This window comes from Mustela nivalis (genome assembly GCF_964662115.1).
Source record: "Mustela nivalis genome assembly, chromosome: 2".
Taxonomy (NCBI): domain Eukaryota; kingdom Metazoa; phylum Chordata; class Mammalia; order Carnivora; family Mustelidae; genus Mustela; species Mustela nivalis.
This window is the reverse complement of record NC_139021.1, coordinates 98,509,882-98,526,929: the sequence shown is the minus strand read 5'-3', so window position 1 is coordinate 98,526,929 and position 17,048 is coordinate 98,509,882. Positions and strand designations below refer to the sequence as shown.

The following is a 17,048-nucleotide window of genomic DNA, read 5'->3' as shown; positions in this document are numbered from 1 at the left end:
ATGAGGTTCAACTCCAACGGGGTGTCACCGGAACAGTTTCTCTTTTTCTTCACTTAGCTGGAGACGCACAAGAGAGCTTTCCTATATGTACCTCCCCTAACACCAGCCAAGGCACCCCATCCTTGGCTGCACAGGTCCCTTGGCAGGACTGGGGAGGCAGCAGGAGTGAGCTGAGTGGTGGTTGTGAGGCCAGAGGCTCAGAACCTAAATGGTGCCAAGGACAGCATTTAATGAGACTCTTGTTCCCTTCCTTTAGGATCCCAGAAGGAAAAAAAAAAAAAATCACATAGACACATAGAGAAAGTGGAAGGAGGACTTTTACCCTTCACATAAGGCTTGCATATCCAGAAGAAGATTTCCTCGCCCTTCACTTCTCTTTCTCCAAAGTCCACACCCCCCCATGGGCTGGGATGGTGCACTGGGCTTGGTGACTGTGATTCAGAGGGAGGACTTTGGGGTCCAACCTCCTGAGTTTCAGTCCACGCTCGGCTGCTTGATAGCTGTGCAATCTTAGGCAAGATTTCATACTCAGTTTCCTCACCTGGGAAACAGAGAGAACACTATTTAGTTTAATGGATATCAGCACAAAAGCGATTGGAACGCCTCAGCCACTACTCTTCCCGTCACTTTAGGAATTCTTGGAGAGAATTCTCAAGGCAATTTATAAACACACATCTTCTGCGTTGTTGGGTGGGAATGCACTGGTAATCAGTGTATCGGCCTGGTGAACAGGAGGGGCAACTATGGACAAGGAGATGGGTTGGTGGGAACAATGCAAATTACTTAGACCTTGACCTTGACCAAGCTGTGTATCAACACACCTCCCACCTAAAGGGCTAGAGCCAGTTTGCGCTTGCTGGGGATCCCCACATTCTAGCCTTCCTGGCTTATGGGCTCCTGGTTCCTTCATGTGGTCTAGCTACTGGACACGACTGCAAGGGAGAGAGAGAAAGTGTGAAAGGACTAAGGGTTAGCTTCAGCACGCACGGCGCAGAGAGGGTTTTACTCTCTGTAGACAACAGAGGGTTTCATACTATTATCCTTTATACAAACTAAAAAAAAAAAAATCTTAGGTGCGCCTGGGTGGCTCAGTCTGTTGAAAGTCTGCCTTCAGCTCAGGTCGTGATCCCAGGATCCTGGGATCGAGCCCCCACTGGGCTCCCTGCTCAAGGGGTGTCTGCTTTTCCTTCTCTGTCTGCCTTTCCTCACTCTGCTCATGCTCTCTCTCTCTTTCTCTCTCAAGTGAGTAAATAAAATCTTTAAAAAACCCGCATTCTTAGACCATAGGACTTGTCTCAGATTGAAGAGCACGTAACTGTGGCCGTGAGGTCTCGACGCTCCTTCCTTGGAATGTCACTCCCTACCCCACGCATTCACATGCCTGCACACATGCAGACACTCACACATGCACACACGTGCACACACATGTGCACACATGGGCAGGCACACACACGCACACACCCAGATGGGCATGAGATAGGCCAGGAGCCTATCCCCAGGAGCCTCCAGTGTGTGGAGAGGTAGCTGCAGAGATGGGGCTCTGGGCTCACATAAACCCAGGAACCAGGAACCTGTGACAAGCTTCGTGTCCCCCAAGGGACGGGAGCAGACAGACTGGGCATAGGAAAAACTGGAATGTCCCCCTTTGTGTTTCCCGAGGTGCTCTGGCCATCGTGACCAGCGCGAGTGGACCGCCTTGCGAATCAGTCTTTCTCTCTCAAGCTCTGGAATGAGTCACTTGGCAAATAGCTTCATGGGGAAATTACAAACCTTCCATGTCACCTATGGAAACCGTGGTGGGTTTTTGTTTGTTTTTGGTTTCTCTTGCCCTTGTCCTCACTTCTGCTGTGGGAGAGGATACAGGGAACCACACACTACACACGTGTTGCACATGTGCACCCCAACTCCAGATGTGTGCTGGGAGCTCAGGCTGGAGGGCCCTGGGATTTCCTCTTTCCAGTCCCCATCCCATTCCTCTGCCATCGGTGGTGGCTTTGCTTCTCTTGCCTCTGCCGTGGGAAAAGTGGACTCCAGGAGCAAGCGGGGCTCATGCCCTGGGAGGCGCCCCTGCATTTCCCATGGTGCCAAGGAAAAGGCTTTCTCTGGGAGCTCTTGGGACATGTTTTGGGGAGGGGTTTCTTGCTTCGTGTTCTCCAGAGGTCTTAGGGGTGACTTTCACCCTCATTATCATGAAACCATGAATCTTTTTACGCCTCTGATATGTATGCTCTTTTCACAGTTGGTTCACTGAAAATGTCTTTCCTGCAAACAAGAGAGTAGCTCCTAATTTTTTAATAGCAGTCTTCTGTCCCAGCGGCTGTCACACATACACACTCAGTCACTCAGGGGTAGCTTCAGAGCACCTTCTGTGGTTCAGGCGCTGTTCAACGAGCCAAGGCTATCTCAATGAACAACACCAACACACTTCTTGTCCCGAGGAAGTTGTACTAAATGACTCAAAACACTTCGTAGATAGCCCACAAACCAAACTTAGAATTAAAGTCAATGCACTGAAGTTTCACTTCATCTGGAGAGCCTGGGTGGCTCAGTAGGTCGTGTCCAGCTCTTGATTCCGTCTCAGGTTGTGATATCGGGGTCGTGAGATCGAGCCCCGTGGCAGTGTCCGTGCTCCGCGTGCTTGATTCTCTCTCCCTCTCCCATTGTCCCTCCCACTTGGGCTGTCTCTTTCTTTCTCTCAAATAAATAAATACATCTTTTTAAAAAATGTTCTAAGTGGTTCATTTTTCTTTAGGGACATAGACAACAACTATGACCCTTCACTGTGGAGAACAAACTGATGGTCACCAGCGGGGAGTTGGGGGGCAGAGGGGCAAAACAGATGATGGGGATGGAGGAGGGCACCTGTCGTGACGCTCGCCGGGCACCGTGTTGAATCATAATACCGTGGACCTGCAGCTAACATAACATTGACCGTTAACTACACTGAACTTTAAAACAAAATGAAACAAACAAATAAAAAAGGCACATATCTTAACAACAGGAAGCTGTTAGTTGAAAGATGTTTTTTTTTCTTTAAAGGAAACAACTGTTCATATAAATGCTTATTTTTGTAAATCTGGCCCTTGCTGGTTTTAATGGGTGGCTCACTCATTCATTGATTTATTGAACGCCGCGGTGGGTCAGGCACTGTGCTCTGTGATAGAAACACAGAGTTTCATGAGACACGGTCCCTGCCTTCAGGGAGCTCAAAATCCTGTAAGAAGAGCAGTGGGAGAGATGGGTGGTAGCTGTGCCAAGGGCTGTCCTCGAGGGGTGGGCTCCACCCAACACAGGGCAAGTCTTCAGAGAAAAGAAACTCAAATGGTCTCTTTTACATGAGCTTAAAAATAAGTACCTTATAAGTGCCAGTGCCTCGTCTCCATCCTCTCCTGTCTAACGTGCGTCTACGGAGACTGTAAAGGATTTGGCCACATTATCCAGCTACCAGTAAACAGCCACACCAGTTCTTGGGTGGGGGAAGCTGCTTAGTATTCCATTTTGTGCATTGCAGAGATTAAATTCCAAATTCACTGGCACTGAAGATGAAACAGCTAATTACATACAGTAATTGCATTTAAAACCCATGCCTTTGAGTGACTGATGAAATCTTCTTTTTAAATGCTCCTGAAACTCAATGTACCCGGCCGTGAACTGTGGTTAAGGGGCAGCGTATTTTTAGTCTCGTCGTGTGGGCACAGCTACGTCCTCTTTCACCCATGGCCCTTCCTTGAATTCAGTCTCTGAATTGAGAAGAAGACTTTTGTCAAAAAGGAAGAAGTTGAATTGTCCCTATTTGCAGGTGTCATGATATTGCATTTAGAAAACCCTAGAGACTCTGCCCCTCCCTATCCCCCACCCAAAAAAACCCAAGTAGAACTTATAAACAGATTCAGTGAAGTTGCAGGATATAAAATTGATGTATAAGAATCAGTTGCATTTCTACACACTAGGCACAATCTGTCAGAAAGAGAAATTAAGAAAATCCCATTTTCAGTAACATCAATAAAGATAAAACACTTGGGGATAAATTTAACCAGCGAGATGAAAGAGCTGGGCACTGAAAACTATCAAACACTGATAAAAGAAATAGGAGAAGACACAAAAAAATGGAAAGATATCCTGTGTGTTGATTGGAACCATTAGTATTGTTAAAATGTCCATACCACCTACAACAGTCTAGAGATTTAGGGTTTTTCTTATCAAAATTCTGATGACATTTTTCACAGAAATGGGAAAAGCAATCCTAAAATTGGCATGGAACCACAAAAGACCTTGAATAGCCAAAGCAATCCTGAGAGAGAAGAATGAAGCTGTAGGCACTGCATTTCCTGATTTCAAACAAAGCTACAGTAATCAAAACAGTACAGTATTGGCTTAAAAACAGAGAGATCAATGGAACAGAATAGACAGCTCAGAAATAAACCGACACTTATATGATCAATTATTATTCAATGAAGAGACCAAGGATGTACAAAGGGAAAAAACAGTAGGGGAAATACTAAATATCCACGTGCAACAGACTGAACCCCGGCCCTTATCTCCACCAAACACAAAAATCAACTCAAAATGTATTAAAGACATGAATATAAGACCCGAAAACGTAAAATTCTTTGAAGAAAAATCTCCTTAATACTGGTCTTGGCAATGATTTTTTTTTCTTTATTTGTTACTGAAAGCAAATGCAACAAAAGCAAAAATAAACAAGTGGGCTCCATCAAGATTAAAAGCTTCTGCATGATGAAGGAACCATCAAGAAAATGAAAAGGGAGAAAATATTCGCTAAACTTTATGCCTGGTAGGGGGTTGATATCCAAAATATACAAAGAACCTATAAAACATAATAACAAAATATAATAATAATAACAACAACCCAACTTTAAAAATGGGCAAAGGACTTGGACAGACATTTTTCCAAAGAAGGCATAGAAATGGAAAGGTGCTCAACATCACTCATCCTCAGGAAAACACAAACCAAAACCACAATGAGAGATCACCTGACACCTGTCAGAATGGCTAAAACACAAGAAACAACAAGTGTTGGCAAGGATGTCCAGAAAAAGGAACTCTCGCCCACTGTTGGTGAGAATGCAAATTAGCGTAGCCACATGGAAAACAGTAGGGCAGTTCCTCAAAAAACTAAAAATAGAATTACCATATGATCCACTAATTCTACTACTGGGTAATTACCGAAAGAATACAAAAACACTAATTCGAAAAGGTACACACACCCTATGTTTATTGCAGCATTATTTACAAAAGCCAAAGTATGGAAGCAGCCAGTGTCTGTCAGGTAAGGAATGGATAAAAAAGATGTGGTGGGTATATATCTATAATGGAATATTACTCAGCCATGAAAAGGATGAAATCTTGCCATTTGCAACAGCAAGGATAGACCTGGAGGATATAATGCTAAGTGAGGTAAGTTAGTCAGAGACAGAAAAATACTATACGATTTCACTCATATGTGGAATTTAAGAAACAAAACAAAGAAAACGAGAGACCAAAAAAAATTAGACTCCTAAATATAGAGAACAAAGTGGAAGTTATTGGGGGTGGGGCTGGTGAAATAGGTGATTAAGAATACGTGTTTCACATTGAGCCTCAAAAAGGGTATAGAATTGTCCAGCCATGATGCTGGACACCCAAAACTAATATAACACTATATATTAATTATATTGGAATTAAAAAACTAAAATTAAAAAAAAAAAAAAGAGGAGAGCTCCTGAAATTTAGGAGACCTGAAAAAAAAAGAAAGACAAGAGATAACAAATGTTGGCAAAGCTGTGGAGAAAAGGGCCCCCTGTGCACTGTTGTTGGGAATGCAGACGGGTGCAGCCACTGTGGAAAACAGTATGGAACTTCCTCAAAAAATTAAAAATAGAACTACCTTATGATCCAGCAATACCACTTCGGGATATATAGCCAAAGGAAACAAAGTCATTGTCCCAAAAGAATATCTTTCCCCCTGTGCATGGCAACATTGTTCACAATAGCCAAGGTATGGAAACAACCTATGTGTCCTTTGACAGATGAATGTGAATAAAGAAAATGTGATGTCTATATAAAAGACATAGAGATATCACAATGGAATACTATTCAGTCTTAAAAGAATCCTGTCATTTGCGGCATGCGCGTTCACCCATGGAGGGTATTAGGCTGCGCAAAACAAGTCAGACAGAGACACACAAAAATGCGTGGGATCACTTATATTTGGAATCTTAGACACACACACACACACACACACACACACACACACACACAAACTAGACACAGAGAGTGGAATGTCCATTCCCAAGGGCTAGGGTGGAAGGGGGGCATAGGGAGGAGTTGGTAAAAGGGTACAGCCTTTCAGCAGGGAGATGAACAAGATATGAGGACCTTATGTAAAAAAGTGACTCTAGCTGATAATACTGTATTGTATAATTGCAGTTGCTAAGAGAGTAGAATTTATGTATTCTCGCTAAAAACCAAGTTACTATCTGTGATGCTGGCCATGTTCATTAACTGAATTGTGGGATTCCTTTTACAATGTTCATGTTCAATGCCATCATCGCGCTTACAGCTCAGTATTTTTTTTTCAGTTTTTAGCAGTTTCCTCTATAATATTTGAAAGCTTATAATTTCAATACTTCCAATTTGTAGCACTTTAAATATATATTTAAGACTCGGTGGCGTTCTCACTCCTAATTTTAGTCATTAGTTATGAAAATGTATTCAGACATTTATTAGAATTTATTCATAGAATCCATTATTCATTATAAACATCTGGGGAAGGGAAGGTACACAGACCTTGTCTGGTGTGTTGGTGTGTGAGCTCCCGCCAGGGCTGCGGCTGGGGATCCCAGCTCAGGACACGGCTGTGTGCTTGGAGGACATTCGGTTTCGTTTTCTCTCCCCTCCATGCCTAGCTGAGGCTTCTGGACCTCTTTCAGTTGGACGGAAAAGGAAGGAAGTTATGTCAGATGAATCATTTCACTGTGTGTTGCTTTACAGAATCACCTCCCTGGATAATTAATAAAAGATTGACAGGAAGAATGTCCCTGGAATAATTAGTAGGCAGCTTCAGAATAGAAATGTCTATTTTTCTCATTGCTCAGTCACACTGGGCACCTTGTTTTGGCCACTGGAGGATTTCTGACAGAGGTAGAGGCAAGCCTTCGAGCAGGCTGCGCGGCTGACCCTCATTCAGACACAGAGACCCCGTCCTCTCAACCACGGAGACACCACAGAAAGCTGCCACGACCAGGAAAGAGCCCCTGCTCAAGCCCCAAGCCCACCTTTCCAGAATGTTCTGTTCTGCACACCGTTTTTGGCATTTCCTAGCTCTGACTCACGTCTTTATCATGAGGTGAAGTTTCCAGTTTGTAGGCAAATAAGTCAAGTGCAAATTCAAGTGACATAAAGGTTGTTGTTGTTGTCGGGTTTTGTTTGTTTGTTGGGGTGGTTTTTTTTTTTTTTTCTGTTTTTTTTACAGAGGATGGTGCAAAAAAGTTGTCGGGGACTGGGAATCCTAAATCCTGTCTGGCAAGAAACCGTATATTGCTTCCACGACAGTGAATTGCCTTAAACCTTGTTGACTAATGTGGGGACCATCAACAGATTTGCTTTTGGGGTCCAGATGCTGAACTGACTGCAGCCCCCCTTTTTCCTTACTGTGGTTTTCATATTTTTGCTTTAAACAAATTGTGTTCCTTTTTTGTGATTATCCTTTCCCGCCTCTTTGACTTGAGAGGAATAACGTCTTCTGATTCCATGGCCACGCTGATACGCATCGCAGCTTTATTAATATCTTGACAGTCTTCCTCATATTTAGAAGTGAACTCTGGCTCTAATGTGGCCTTTGACCTCTCGCAAGTCACTTGAAGGCTTTGAACTTCAGGTCCCCCAACTGTAAGGAGGTGGTGGGACTAGAACGTTTCTAGTTCCTTCCAATGACCAAAAAGAAAAAAAAAAAAAAATCCATGGTCCTGAGGTGTGCTTGGGTTGGCTTGGGGCCGAACTTCACAGCTTGATTATGGGGTATGTGAAGACGCCTCAGGACTCCTCTGGGGGCTCTGCCTTATCCCCGCAGAGCCTCCCCCCCACTTCTCCCCATCTCTCCTCCAGCTATCTCCCTCACTCACCTCCCAGCCTTTCAGCGCTCTGCTGCCCCAGGCCAAGAGCTCAGACCCACAGGCAGGCTTCAGGGAAGAGAGGGCACAGGGAGTTGAACCCACCCGCCTGGTGAGGCAATGCGGGGGTGATTTGGGGCACACAGATTTTCTCGTTTTCTTGCAGGCATGCCAGGGAAGGGGCTGTGGGCTTTGCAAACCTCTGGACTGTTCTGGGTGATTTGGACCCATGCCTCTCCTGACAGGTTGCTTTCTTTCTTTCTTTTTTTAAGATTTTACTTATTTATTTGACAGATGAAGATCACAAGTAGGCAAAGAGGCAGGCAGAGAGAGAGAGAGAGAGAGAGAGAGAGAGAGAGAGGAGGAAGCAGGCTCCCCGCGGAGCAGAGAGCCCGATGTAGGGGTTCCATCCCAGGACCCCGAGATCATGACCTGAGCCGAAGCAGAGGCTTTAACCCACTGAGCCACCCAGGCGCCCCTGACAGGTTGCTTTCTTAACCTGGGATGATGGGGCACCCTGTTCATCCCCTCCCACAGGTCATTAACTTCTTCAAGTCTGCTGGAGAAGTAGCTGTTTTGACAGTCATTGTAACTGTGACTTAATCGGCACGATTTCCATGGCTAATTCCACGTGCAGAGGAGGGTGCTGTCACACCTCTGACAGGGTTTCTCCCTCCGCAAGGGAGAGCCACCCTCCCACTCAGACCTCCCAGGAGGGGTGGGACTGGGGTCCTGGACAGGTGCCTCCTGTTTACACTCTCAGGGGACAGCACAGACCTCCAGGACGGGAGTGGGGAGACAATTTCAGATGGAAGCCCCATGTGCCCCAGCCAAACCCATAATGCCTCAGCTGCCAGTTGACAACAGGGTGCTAATAAGGGACCCAGCTCACCAGGGGGGTGTGGGTGCACTTGAGCTGATTTTATGTAGCAGGACACAAGTGCTCAGTATTATTACAGTAATAGGAAGAGAGCCACCATTAGCATTTTTAAGCCCTGGGGATACTTGAAAATCAGAAACTCGCAGAGGTGCTGATAACGGCCCTCCTAAGAGCTAGAACACAATCACCAAGCTGCCGGCATTTAACTCATCACTGTGCACAGTAATTTGGATTACATCAGTCTGAAAGGGGGCTGGGAATGCGGAAGGGGTGGTAATTAAAAAAAAATCCTTTTCTATGTGTTCATTTAATCAACAAATATCGGCAGAGTGTCAGGATTTGTTCCTGGCGGGGGGTGAAGGTACCCCGTGGCGCAGCCCGCCTCGGGGATGGGAGGGAGGGAGGAATTGGAGGTGGGTGGTTATTCGGGAGCCTGGGGAGAGCCAGCAGCAGGATCCTGGGGCAGATGGACAGGGGTCAGGGGTTGGGGAGCCCTAGCACAGGGCCTGGTGCCCTGTGGACCCCCCAGAATGTTCGTGGAATAAATGAACTAAGCAAGTAAGAAGGAGCAACAGTCAGAAAGTCCATAGAGAGCTGGGATAGGTTCCGTCGAGTAAGAGGCAGCAAAACTCAGGAAAATCTTCGCATTCCGGGATGTGCAGCCTCAGAGGAACAGCACGATGGTGGCAGACGAGAAAGGAAGTAGGGTCAGGCCTTGGAAAAGGAGCAGACCCAAGTAGCTCCTCTCAGCCACAGTGCTGAGTCCTCTCTGGTTCAGGCAGGCCTCCTCCCGCTTCCCCAGCAAGTGATGTTCTGAGCTGTTCTTCCAATTCCGTCCTTGCTGTGTGTTTTAATAAATATTTTTCCCACTTCATCCTCCCAGCCGTGATTTGGCCGTTGGCACTGGCCCGGTTTTTCAGATGATGAACCTAGGCTCAGAGAGGTTCAGCTGCTTCCCCGAGGTCACACAGCAGGTGCACATGAGAGCGAGGAGCAGGAACCAGGTCTGTCTGACTTCAAAGCCTGGGTTTGGGGTTTGCTATCCTTCATCAGTGCATTTCATAGACTCACAGAATCTCCAGGCTGGGAGGGATCTAGAAGATCCTACAGAGGAGCCCTCTAAGTGGGGCGGGGGTGGAGGGGATCCTTTTCCAGACTTCAGCATAAATTGCTTATGCTCTTGCTCCGGAAAACTGCAAACAAGGACAAAAAGTGGGGAGAGAAGGAAGACAAGGAAAAAGCAAGGGAGGGAGGAAACGCAAGTCCCCCTTCCACGAACATACTGAGAATCTCATTGGCAGAAAAGCCTGGCACGAAGCTGTTTTGATTTCGGCAAACCTGAACAGTCTGCACGTTATGCTGAGGGTCGTTCTTGAGTCCAGTTACATTTGGAGGGGGGCCCCGTCGCCTGCTTGGGGCCGGAAGTCTCGGGCGGCCCTGGCCAGGCTAAGCTTTGTCCTGGCCTCCGAGATGTGCTCTCTTGTTCCCAGGCCATGCTTTGCCTCCTCTTGACAAAGGTCCTAACTGGCTGTCCTCCTTGTGGAGCTTTTCTATCACATCTCCCCAGTTTGACCCCACGTCAGTGGCAGCCTGGGGGGCCCCATCCCGCCTCCCCCGGCTTCCTGAGTGAGACCAAACCCAGGGAGAAAGTAGGAAGCGGGCCGCGGGCAGTCTCCCCGATGCTTTAGAGACCAGCGTACAGCTTCCCTGGATCTGGCACCTCCGGGAGACACCACTCCGAGAGCCTGGGGTGGAATGGGGTGCAGAAAGGTGACTCGGTTACTTGGCCTAGTGTTTGTGGGGAGACCGCTCTGGGACCTAGAAGAGTAGCAACTCTGTCTGAACCTCGTGGTTTGCACATACGAGGGCTTTTGTTCTGTGTGCCAAGGAGCTTCTCTGAGGTCCCAGAAGGGGCGGGGGGGGACGTGGCATGCGGGAACTCCACGGCCTTCAGAAGAGCAGACACGGCTGCGACCGGCCACGGTTGCTGCCAGGCCCCTCCTGATGCGTGAGAACGTGCCCGAGGACGCCAGAATCTAAGGGCGCAAGAAGGAAGGCTTCCTGCCCTCGGGTGGCTTCGAGTCTAGGCCAGGGACAAATGAGAAGACACGGAGGGGCTAAGCTAGGTGTCAATAACGATAAGGACAGTAGAGATTTTAAAAAGGGAGAGACAGGTGTGGACGCGGGTAGCAGGAGCAGCTTCCGGCACGAGGAGGGGCCTGAGGAAGGTCTGGGACGCGTCTGGGTGGAGAGTGGGGAGGGTGAGGGCAGGGCTGAGGGTAGAAGAGCCGGAAGGAAGTCCTCACCAGGATGGGATGGTCACAAGGGACCATGCTAGTCCTCACCAGGATGGGACGGGTCACAACAAGGAACCGTGCCACCTACATTTATCACAGGTCTCAGAGTAACTCTGCGTCTCGTGTGTCCTGTGACTTCACCACATACCACAATGTGTCAAGCTTTCTTGACACGTTCAGGGAAATATGGCCCCGTTCTCTGAGCACAGCTGATTGGGGTGGGGGCAGGGGCACCGGACCCCAGGTTGGACCACCCAGAGTGGTTCCCATGAGTTTTTCCCCAGTGGCTGAAGCTGTAAGAGGCAATGTTTGGAAGACTGGGAGAGAAGAGGCAGCGGGTCTGAAGCAGGGGCGGGTGTGTGCAAGAAGCTGGTGAACAGATTCAGGGGGAGCGGGCCTGTGGTTCCCCTTCCGAAGCCACTTAGGTCTCAGGAAAGAATGAGGCTCAGTGAGAAATTTGCCCTGAATCATCGACCAGGAAGTCATGAAACCTGGACTCAGACTCAGATCTGTCTGATTCCAAAGCCCAGGGTCCTTACTCGCGCCCCCCAGAGCGTCCTGTGTTAGTCATCTAGGACTTTTCTAACAAAGTTCTACAGACTCGGTTACTTTGACAATGGAAACTTACCGTCTTGTGGTTCTGGAAGCTACACGTCTGAAATCAAGATGTCGCCAGCACCCTGCTCTCTCTGTAGCCTGTGGAGAGTTCTTCCTCACCTTGTGGGGCTTCTGGTGATGGGCGCAACCCTCGCTACATGACGGCCATACTTCTTGGTGGGTGTTTCTCTGTCCCTTCGAAGGACTCCAGTCCTACTGGATTCCAAGGCCCACCCTTGTCCAGCAGGAGCTCGTCTTGACTTGACTACATCGTCAAAGACCCTATTTGCACCTCAAGTCCCATTTGACACATCTTCAGGGACACAGTTCTACCCATAACCTTCCTCCAGAGGATGAGACGTCATCGCTGGTGAGGGAGCTGAGACCAAGAGATTCAGGGACTGACCCAGGCCACCAGCCGTCGGGCTGCAGGGGCCGGTGCTGGGAACTCTCTCTCCCCTCTTTCATGTCACGGGTAAAGCTGTTCTTGTGGCCACAGAAGAAAAGACACAGAAGATAATGTAAACTGGGGAGGAATGAGCCAAAAGCAGATGTCTAAATCCTCGATGATAAAGTGAGAAGGTGAGTGGGAGCCAGAGGTAAGGAGAAAAGAGGGGCTGGCAATGAGATCCCAGCGACCCACCTGGCTGGACGGCTCGTTTGTTCCGTACTAAGGGGCTCATGCGTGTGCGGTGCACGAGGACGCGTCTGCCACACCATCTGCTTTCGAGGGGAGGCTCCGCGCTCAAATGCGTCTGAGCCCTCAGACTCCTGCCTGCCGTGGTTTCCTCCTGTCGTCCATTACATGTCTTCAGGTAGATCGTCTGGAAGATCAATGTGCTTTACAGTTATTCAAGAACCAAGATTTTTGGCCTGCTCCTTGGGTTTGGAGATGGGCAGTACATTATTAAGACCAACGTCTTTTGGGAAGAACCAGAATTAACCAAGCAAGAGAAGAAAAACGTGACGAATTAGGCTAAACGTGATACGACAGTTCAGTTCATTTCTGGAAAGCCCTAGTAAATAGTATCTTTGAACTGGACTTCAAATAGTATTCTGCACTAAGATCTTATTCTTTATATAGAGATATAATATTATATACACCAAAGGCCCTCGGTATGTGTGTATGTGCGAATGTATGTGTGTGTGTATCTTTAAATGTGTGTGTGTGTGTGTAGGTTCTTTTTTTTTTTTTTAAAGATTTTTAAAATTTAATCTATTTATTTGAGAGAGAGAGAGAGAAAGTGAGAGAGACCATGAGAGGAGAGAAGGTCAGAGGCAGAAGCAGACTCCCCACAGAGCTTGGAGCCCAATGAGGGACTTGATCCTGGGACTCCAGGATCATGACCTGAGCTGAAGGCAGTTTACCAGCTGAGCCACCCAAGCGCCCAGTAGGTTCTAAGTATGTATTTGTGTGTGTGTGTCTGTGTGTGTGTGGGTGTGTATATAGGCCCTAAGTATGTGTGTGTACTTATATACGTATAGAATGGTATATGTGTGTGGATTTATATACACACATGGGTGTGCGTGTAAATACACATGTACCATATACATACTTCTATATACACTTCAGGTTCTAATTAACAGGCCTTGGTTAAATGTCCGTCACCTTCAAGATCTCCAATGTCACTTTAGTCTCAAGACAACAACATGATAACCAGGAAATGCCCTGGGAACATAGACTATTACACCATCTGGGTTTAGGAGACCAATGATATCTGTAGGGAGCAGAATCGAGGGGACCCCCCAGAAAGAGGAGGTGTGTGTTGTAGCGTTCTGTATGAAGCACAGTTGGGTGCTTCCCACAAAATGTCTTCCCAGTCCCCCAATTTTCTCCCCGGTTTCTGACACCAGTGTCGTGGTACTTCCCGTTCTCCACCCTCGTAGCCCAGGTCTGCAGCCCAGACACTCTTGCTTTTGGAGGTGCCCCCGCCCCCATTACACCAGGCGTGTTCAAATACCCCCCATCCAGTTATCAATTTAGCTTCTTTTCTTTCCAGATTCTGAGGACAATCAAGTCTCCTCTGGAGTAAACGAGCCCGTCTGGAATTCCGTATTTGGCGTTCACCCCTCTGACTCGCCTCCCCCAGCGACCTCTCAGTACCGAGGGGGCATCGCAGACCCAGCTGAGCTTTGATTCCTGGATCCCCCTTTCTTCTCTCTCCTGTGACCTTCGCGGCAGGTTTGCTTCAGGACCCAGCAGGACCACGTCCTCTTCTCTTTGAACTTCCCTCATCCTGCTCCAGCCTCCGAAAGAGCCCCCCTCTGAACTCTGAGGGTGCCTCTGGTTTGGCACTTTCTTTTCTATTCCAACTAGATGGGTATGGAGCGAGCCTCTGATCTGGACCACCGCCGCGCTTTTGTGCCTCACTGAATCTCCTGCCATGACGTTTATTTATAGCTGCAGATACCCAAGCCCAAAGACGCGCAGGGAAAAGTCAGCACTTACCTTCTTTCACTGAATCAAGGTGCGCCGGGATTTTAAAAACCTGTCTCTCAGCTTGCCGGCACTCAAGCCCTCTAGCCCTCTCTCCGCTAACCGAAAGAGCTGAAAGAGTGTTTTAAAACCCCGAAAGAGGACAACCATGAAACGAAGCGGAGCTTTTCAGCATTTCCCATGAAGCAGGCGGCACCTTGAACGTTCAAAACACTCAATTATTTCCTAAAGTGTTTTCTACACGCCGAGTCCTCGGACGGAATATTTATTTTGACTTCCACTAAAGGAAAGGAGAAAATGAAAAATCAGAAAACCACAGCCCCTTCCTTTCTAAGAGACGTACCTCCTTCCAGCACACCTAGGTACATTAGTGAGTCTTTCTTTCAGAAAATAAAATAATATATAGAGAAAAGAGGCAACTATTAATTCATCGAGGACTGACTACCCCGTCTGGATTTGACCAAGACTTTTGTTTTTCTCCCCCACCCTCATGGACAGCCAGCTTTAGCCATTATGCTTCGACATTGTAGTCTGGACTGAATTCCTGCAGGATCCTTGCATGGTGTTTGTACCTGGTTGTTTTCATTGTTTCCTTGGTGCCCTTGGTCAGACTGGATGGCTTCATACTCGTTATTCAGAGGCTCTTGATGATTGAAAACAAAACATAACAAAGCACTGTCTGCTTGGCCGTGCCCACGAAAGACACGGTCTCACGTCCTTCCTCTAACAGCCCGGGCCCAGAGCGCCCTGCCCAGAGACCAGCAATCTTTGGGGACTGGGCAAAGGGGCCAGCTGGTGGCCTGTCCTCCAGGGGGGGCTTTAAGGAGTTCCTACTTAGTGGGTCTACAGTACCCCAGAAACCGAAATTGTTTCCCCAAATGCTAAACAATAAGACATTGCTTCACAGGACCTGGGTCCCTTAGTTATTTTACAGGAAATCCAACTCCAGCAGCCTTACCCAGCCATTATCACTTAATTACCAATATAAATCTCACTAGCAACTTCCATAACTTCATTTGCAAATGAATGCGCACACCTCCTAAATCATCCCCTTCTTTTCTCTCCCGAAGGCCGTTCCCCGATGGGAACTCGGAGAAACCCCACGCCGGGCGCACTTCGCGGAGGCTCCCAGGAGCCCCGCGTGCCGCTGGGCCAGCGTGGACCTGGAGCACGGCGGGACGGGCACCCGGTGCCCACTTTCCGCTCACGCCCATAAATCCCCGCCAGCCTCGGCTGAGGGGCAGGAGCCTGGCAGGAACCTGGCTCCCTCTGCTTCAAAGGTTCACAAGCCACCGTGAACTTCTAAGCGATCTGAGGCCAAGTTTCCGGTATGTAATAAAAACCGAAACCTGGTTTTGGGTTTCCTCCCCAAATTCACACAGAGCTGGTCATGGCGAGAGGCATGGGAGGCAGCGAGGACAAGCAGCCCTGGGGCTCGACGGAGTCCGGCGGCCTCAAGTTCTATTTCGGGCTCTGCCACCAACGTGTGTGGCCTGAGGCCCGTCCCCCACCCTCACTCCCCTTAGGTAACTTTCTCTCGAAGTGAGAGGGTGCTGTTCACTTGACTTCTGGGACCTGTGGGCGACACAGTGCAGAGGACTCGGGGGTAGGCGCTCCCCATCTGAGTCTTACTTACATGAACACACCCACCTTAGGGACGTTGTGACCATCCTGCCCACACCGGTACTTGTCCGTTGCCCTCTGTCTGCGGCCCGAAGCTTTGGTCTCATTTCTTCTAGGCCGCAGCTTGGATTTCAGGCACAACTTCTACTTGTTTGTCCTTCAGCGTCATGGAGACGAACAGAATCATGTGTCCTTCATTTCGAGGGCTCACCTAAATGACCCCCCAGATCATTCCCAACACGGGGGGTCTGCGAGTCTACGAAATGTCATGGCGGAAAGAGCACGAACCCAGGCTTTGAAGGCGGGCATACCCGGTCCCAGCTCTTGGCTCTCGAAGCTGTGAGCTGTGTGACTTCAGGCAAGTTGCTTAACCTCTCTGAGCCCAGTGTCCTCATCTGAAAAACTGGGCCAATGCCAAGTACCAAACTGTTGCCACGAAGATCATTAAAGTGCTTACAAGACACAGAACAGAGTGTCTAGTGTATGGTGGATGCCAATGTCAACGTTCAATTCTGCTTTTCTTTATTCACATGCGTCTCTGATGGGTCAAAAATGTAGGCCACCGTACATTTGAATATTGTTTCTTTCTTCTCATCCAGGGTCCCACTTCGGAAAGCAGGAAAGAAGGAAATAAACAATAACCCTCAGAGGCCTTGCTGAAAGCATTACCCATCCATTGAAATGTACTTTCCATTCAAAACTAGGTTATTAATTATTCATTCCTGTTGGAACCGAAATAAGAACGGAGCTCACTGCCTACGACCCAGAGCTTGACAGGAACAGGCCCCGACCGCTTGATTTCAATCGTTTCCTGTGATCTATGTAATATATCCCAGATCTGAGATTTGCAGTGTTGAGAATCAGGCAGACTTTAGACTGAATGACTGTCGGTAACGTTCAGTAGATGCCCTGGAATGACTGTTCACTTTCCTCTCATTTCCATTCCAGGCAGTGCATTTCTTGGGGATTATTTCGCTGCATGGGTGGCCCACGTCCCTTGGCCTTCAGCCTTTTGGCTCATTCCACTGCTCTGGGCAATAACCACCCAAAAATGCAAGCTTTTCTTTCATGCCCCAGTGGCATGAGTAACATCATTAACTCTT

The 17,048-nt window shown here is 48.1% G+C and overlaps 2 long non-coding RNA genes across 5 annotated transcripts; both read right to left on the bottom strand.

The window, feature by feature from the left end:
- Positions 1–301: 301 nt before the first annotated feature.
- On the bottom strand, positions 302–6,922 carry LOC309859689. The gene is made up of 2 exons (XR_014308820.1): positions 6,790–6,922; positions 302–541 (listed from the first exon to the last, which is right to left on the bottom strand). It is a non-coding gene; the product is annotated as an uncharacterized lncRNA (long non-coding RNA).
- A 1,618-nt stretch (positions 6,923–8,540) lies between these two features.
- Positions 8,541–16,551, bottom strand: LOC309859687. Of its 4 annotated transcripts, none has more exons than XR_014308816.1 (4): positions 15,973–16,551; positions 12,529–12,805; positions 11,917–12,411; positions 8,541–10,736 (listed from the first exon to the last, which is right to left on the bottom strand). It is a non-coding gene; the product is annotated as an uncharacterized lncRNA (long non-coding RNA). The 4 variants fall into 4 exon arrangements; XR_014308817.1 differs by having other exon boundaries at positions 8,541–10,184; XR_014308815.1 differs by having other exon boundaries at positions 8,541–12,411.
- Positions 16,552–17,048: the final 497 nt, after the last annotated feature.